Here is a 7,269-nt window from a genome sequence, read left to right on the forward strand (position 1 = left end):
CACATGACACAGCTACAGCGTTTCATGCTGATGTTCTCAGGACTGTGAGTTATTCTTGAATAACTGTTGCTCACATCAGACAAAGACGCACACAAAGCAATGTTTAAAAGTCTGTAACATGTCGTATCTGCATCTGGCCGAAAACATATTTTCAGATTCATATTTCATATATTACACTCACGAGTGAAATGTGACTGTGCACCAAAATAGTATCTCAGATATACACATCCCTACAAAATACACACAATGATTGATTTTTAAATACAGATCATTATTTTCTCCAGCAAACACATATATATGGCGATATATTTCATAGGATCTGAGTATATAAATTATCTATTTTTATTACATTTATAATACATTCGATTCTAATGTCAACATAACAATTGACATTAAATAATGATTACAGTAGTTAATTTTAATTTGTGTGTGTTACTCCCATTTTTTTATTAGTTTTGATTTTAAATGTTATTATATATGTATTCTTTAAATAATTTGTAATGAATTTAGTCACCAAATTTTTTATTATTTTTCACATTTCCTTCTTAATATATATAGTATATGTATGTTTTTTTTTTCTTTGAAATTATAATGCATTTAGTTGTTGCCAAAACTTCTCTTCTAATGCAATAAATAATTAAATAAAGACAAATATAATACCATAACGCCACAGTATAAAAACAGTAGTCCATTTGATACAAGTGCAATGTTATAAGTCATATCATATCATGAGATATACATAATACATTTACATTTATGAGTTTTAATTTAATATCTTTTTTTTTTTTACCTTTTTGAAGCTTGAAAGACAGGGTCAAATAAAAGTGAAGGAAGGTTGTCGGTTTCGGCTGAATTGTTCCTTTAAAAAAAACAAAAAAAAAAAGCAATGATATATACAGAGTGGTCACTGAACTATAATACTTCCAGTGCTTTCCTTTACCCCTAATTTAACACTTCAACATCTCACCGGACGAAAGCCAGCGAGGAAACGAGAGGGAGACCGCACTACTGTTTAATTTGACTTTCTGAGCATCGGATATGGAAATTAAATCAAGACTAATGAGCAATGAACAATGAAAGGGGAATATAAATGGTCCAGCGTTTGCCAGAAGGACAAGGGTGCTGAAGTTTAATAACTTTATTCCTTCATAATTCCCCCATTCAAAAGCACTTTAAGGCAATCGTATCCCAATTTTTAGGCTCGACTTCCATCAAAATAATTTCCTCTAAAATGCTAATGAGAAGAAACAAGAAGAAAAACCATTGTAAAAACTCAGAGAACAACAAAAGGGCTTTGTGAATAGACTAGTACGGAAAACTAAACAAAATGGCAAAGTCTGAAAGTCTTTACAGATGAAAATGGTGTGATTTCAAAAGAATAACGGCCTTCAAACAAGAATAACTTATGTTTATTCCACCAAAGTTATAAAAATGTCCAATAAATATATTTTTAAGTAGCATGTTACTTTGACAAAAGATGGTGCAGACGTTGGGGAATATCGTCTTTGCCTGCAAAAAGACAGAAACTCAACAAGCACGATAAGAGGATTGGAAAAAAAAAAAAACTTCTAATGTAGCCAGGATAAAATGTTTTTCAAGGTGATGCTGTTTCTCCCAGAGGACGACGAAAAATAGCAGTGTTCATTTAAAAAACAACAACTGACATCTGATGCATTTGTTTTAGCAGTTATACTCCAAATATAGAGTATTATAATGAAATAATATAACAACTTGTGAGTATCTGATATATATAAATACTAATTAAATATAATTAAAAGATGCTGCAAAATATACATTTTAGAAAACAGTAACAAGTGTCTCTGTGCTTGGGCTGCAGGGCTGTTGGTTATTGGATGATTTCAATCAATGCACAGCTTGGAGAGCGCTGTAAATACTTATTGAAAATTCAATTAGTGGAAACAAACTGGAATGACGACTGTGCACCAGGAGAGAATCTGAGAAAATCTCTCAGAAACAGAGAGAAACAAGATAGGAAACACATTAAGAAAAGCTACGTGTGTGCTACAGTACGTGTGTGAGTGTGTGTGTGTGTGTGTGTGTGTGTGTGTGTACATATATAGGACTTGAATGACTTTGTATTGTTTCTATTTTTATTGACTTTTAAAGTTTGGATGACATTAAAAGCATGATTTGTACAATAGTGAATAATATGCAAAACGAGATTTAATGAGATTCAAACTTTAAAAGTAAATACAAAAAGAAACGATACAAAGTCCTTCAACATGGAAAGCAATAGAAATTTAGTAACTTTAGTAAAAGTCATGTTTAATAATAACTTCCTAAAATAATTGTTTCATATCGGGTTCTGTGCTTTGACAAGGCTGTGGGACACGAGAAGTACAGATGACATAATTTTTTATAAAATAAAAAATTATTATATTGATTCAATTTGCCGCCTACAAATACTAAGAAAATACAGCAAAATGTTTCAATTTAAGGCGAAAAAAAAATCTAATCTAATCTAATTCATTCATTCATTTTCTTGTTCATAATCAATATAAAATAATACATATATTGATTAAATTAAATTTGTATACTGTACAAATACTATGGAAATATAGCAAATTATTTAAATTTAAGGGGAACATTTTAATCGTTTCATGCATTAATTCATTAACTTATTATTAATATAAAATAATACATATACTGATTAAATTTGACACCATATACTTTACAAATACTATAGAAATATAGCAATATTTTTTTTCTGTCCCCAAAACAAATAAATAAATGAAATATATGGTATAATAAATAAATAAATAAAATGTAAATAAATAATATTGACTCAATACTATTAAAATATATTAAAGTATTTTACAACGTTTGGCATTGCTTTCTCCTCTCACTTTATATGAAATTTGTCAAGTATTAAAAAATTTGTCAATATTTCAAAAATTCCACTTACATATCATTTTAACATGTGACTATATAAATAAAGGGGATCAGAATAAAAATAGAAAATATCAATATAACAGATACAATCAATTATATCCAAGTAGTAAAACAAAGTTAGTGAACTCCAAATAAGACACAAATGCACTTTTGACATTTTATAAAGCCTTGTACTTTATCCACCCTAAAACAAAAGTAATAATCTATACACTCACTCTTTCTTCGGCCTCAAAAAATCAAATATGAAATGAAAGAAATGCCCAAAATGACGAATGTGCAAATGTGGCGTTACAAAGGAGAAGAAGAGCTGAGAAAATGAGCAGGGTTTGAGCTGGTCTAGATGACACAGATATTGTATAATGACTTGTAAAGTCCAGTCGAATCAGAAAGTACTTCCTTTTGAAACACCAGCCCATCACGGAGAGATTGCAATCTCATAAAGCAGACACATCACTGCCTCATTAATCAAATCATGAAGATGAGTCTCATTTCAAAGCTCAAAGGTCTGAGCTTATTCATTCAGCTGAGAACGCTGGACCATCAAAAACACTTCTTAGAAAATTAAAATGCAAATTGGATTGGCAATATGATGGTATTATAATTCCGCAACATCCTAATTAATAATATAATCGTTTAAATCCTGATTGCATCATGTTATAATTATTTGAGAGCTTTTATTTTATAAGGAATTTAATTATTGCTAGGAGATTACGAAGCTAGGCCAAAAGCTTAATAACTAATGTGTGCTTGGACGATTGCAAACTTATCAGGAGGAAAGAATGACACCCCTGACGAAAGAAGTGTAACCCCCTGATCGCATTTTGACCCCAGACAGTAGAGCACATTTTTGTTTATTTATTTTAAAACAACAAATGTAATATTCCTCGCTTTTTATAATATAAATAAATGAATACATAAATATATATATATATATATATATATATTTGTACTTATATTTTCATTATTATATATATATATATGCCTTTTTTTATTTTATTTATTTTTTATTTATAGAGATAATTCATGAAAAATGTGCCATGCTTAAAAGAGGAAGATTTCTGCTACTTGGTGGAAAACAGACACTTTAAAAATTTAAATGACGGTATATTTCCAGAATAATGAGTAGATGGCAGCAGAGGAAAGATCAATGTCTCGTTTGCCATTTCCTAATATAGTTCTTTTCACGTGTTTTATGTTTGGGTTTATATTTAGACATAATAAAATAAACATTATAACAACTTAAAAATCTATTTTTATCAAAGTCGAGTACTCATTTGTACTGATTTATGCAGTAGCAATAGTACATTTCACCGGATCTACATCAATCACACAAATAACTATTGCATTAAAATCAGCAGTTAATCTCAGTTTCTCTCAAATGTACATCAAAGCTCATTCACAAACACACCACGACTATTTTATTTGTTTGAGTGTTAAAGATGCTCGGAAATCAACTGATAATAATGTTAAAGTTAACCAACAATGTTGATGTGGACTGACTTCATGACTTCAAAATAATAGGCTAAGCTTATACCAGTCTCTGTTTGTTCATCTTGGACACTTCTGTACTCATTTTCATTTTCTGTTATACGCCGCAGGACATGTGACCATCTGTGACAGTGAATGTCCAATGGCAAGCAGTTGTTGATATGACAATAAATAATTAGTGCTATCAAACTGATTGTTACGAATTTGACAGATTGATTTAATTTCACCGCCACTGCTACATTTTTGTTGGGATTTAACAAACAGAAAACACATAGGCAATGGTAAAAGCAAGGATACAAATACTGGTTTTTCAATTTCCAGCTACAAGTGAGATTATATACAATACATTCAGCATTTTATTGGCTTGTAAAGTCTCAACAATAACGACACATGCAGCGTCCACATGCAGATCTACCAAAATGAAGATGGACGTCTAATAAATTGAGCTAAACTGCTCTCAATCTTCACTGACAGTCCAAATGGTGTAAGAAAATGTTTATGGAGAACAAACTCTAGACGCGTCCTCCTTCCCCACTTCATGCTGGCGAGTGTGACAGGTTCTGACGCGCAGGGATGATTGATTGCCACTTTACTGAACAAAGCAATTAAGTCCAATAGAGGAGAAGTTGTTTTGGGGAGAGGAGGAGAGTTTTCGTAACGACACACAAGCTTTAGAAAAGCTCTCAAAAAACTGTTCATGAAAATGGAGGATACGAAAGGAGACGGAAATATAGCAAAAAATGCTATTTTTATTAGTTGGTGTTCTTTAGTCAAAAACTGTTGCAACAATCACTTCGATGCATGAGCCAATATGAAATACAATATGCAATTTCAATCTATTTTACTGCCACAATGTATGAAGACTTAGAATCACATTTCACATTATATGTATTGTATAATACACACACACACACACACACACACACACACACACACACACATATATATATATATATATATATATATATATATATATATATATATATATATATATATATATATATATTAAGTATTCATTATTAGTAGTATTATTATTATTAAGACTTTTAGGGGTATTATTATTATTATTATTATTATTATTATTGTTATTATTTAACAACAACAACATCAACAGTACTACAACTGATAATAATAATAATTGTTGATGTTGTATGAAATGTAGTTGGTGTAACAATTAAAATTAACACAAACACACTGTGTGTGTGTGTGTGTGTGTGTGTGCATGGGTGTAGGTGTGCATATGTGTGTGTGTGTGTGTACGTGTGTGTGTGTGTGTGTGTGTGTGTGTGTGTGTGTGCCCGCGCGCGCGTGTGTGTGTGTGTTATGAATTCAAATTATTACTTTATTTATACTTTATTTTATTATTATTTATTCCATAACTTATATAACACATGTCTTTATTTCTTTCCTCTTCATTGTAGTTGAACTGCTTTTAAACATGAGTAGCTTTTAGTTCGGAAAGCTACAGGTTCGAATAAACAAAGTTTGAAGAGGTTCATGATGCATTTTGCTACTTAAAGAGATTCTTTATCTCTGACTGGCTCTATATATGCTAGCTATTCTCTAAAAAGATGTGGGTTCTTATTTTTTATTTTATTTCAAGAGATGTTGAGAGTTACTCAAAATGACCTAGTTTCTTTGACAAACTTGTGTGAAGTCACAAAGGTTTCTCCTGAGATGAAAGGCAAAAGTGTACACAAGAGTTGTGTTGGCTCTCATGAAGCCTTCATAAGATATTGATTTAATTTTCCTTTGGGATTCTACTGTCAGAAAAGAGGAATAAAAAGCATTTAGACTTCTAATGGAGAAACACCACCGGGGCTCTACAGTTAAAAGAGCTTAATTAAACCGGCCTCGTCAGCTCGTCTACTGAGACTCTGAACCAAGACTAACACGGGATAACAAGAGTGTCAAACACTGAATATGGATTTTTGTAGTTGTCGTTGTTATGCCTGTGCCAAACTCTTAAAACTTGGGCATAAAAATAATAACAAGCCATATGACAGCGAGCTGCTGGTGCCTGGGTTTTATGTAAGTGTTTTACAGGGAGCTTGGCTTATGAGCATTATGCAATGATTTTATTACTTGTCTTAGAGGGAGAGAACAAATCACCAGACAGTTTATTCAGCTGCTCTCCACGACTGCCAAGAACACAATAAATTAACTACAAATATATGGATCTGAATGTGGATCTTATGCTAAAGAAAACAACAGTGTATAACGGATCTGTCATGAACAGTAGCAAGAAAGATACTAAAAAATATACATTTTTAACCAAAAACGCCATGCATCTTATTGAGTAGAGATAATGTGAGTTTTGTGAGCAGGGTCAAAGATGAGACATCTTATGGTGCATCAAATTAAATTAACAGAAGTGATTTTATATAGATAGAAAGCATATTGAATGCAAGTACAGTAGATAAATAATATTCCATTGTCATTCATTGTAACATTTGTATTTGCATAAAATAAAATCACCATACGCTTCAAGTCGTGGCTGCATCACCACCTCGGGTGCGCATTATTTTACTAATCATCAATTATTCCTTACACACACACACACACATGCACGCACGCACACACACACACACACACACATTAGTGCTATCAAATGATTGATCACATCCAAAATAAAAGTTTTTGTTTACATAATATATGATGTGTACTGTGTACATTTATTATGTATATATAAATACACACAAATACTGTATATATCTTGCAAATATTTGCATGAATATACATTTATTTATATACATAATTATATTGTTGTATTTTATATTATACATGAATTTATTTAAATGATATACATCACTTTGTTAAACATAAGCATGCATAATAAATATACATAACAAACACATATTATGTAAA

This window comes from Carassius gibelio, chromosome A6 (genome assembly GCF_023724105.1).
Source record: "Carassius gibelio isolate Cgi1373 ecotype wild population from Czech Republic chromosome A6, carGib1.2-hapl.c, whole genome shotgun sequence".
NCBI lineage: Eukaryota > Metazoa > Chordata > Actinopteri > Cypriniformes > Cyprinidae > Carassius > Carassius gibelio.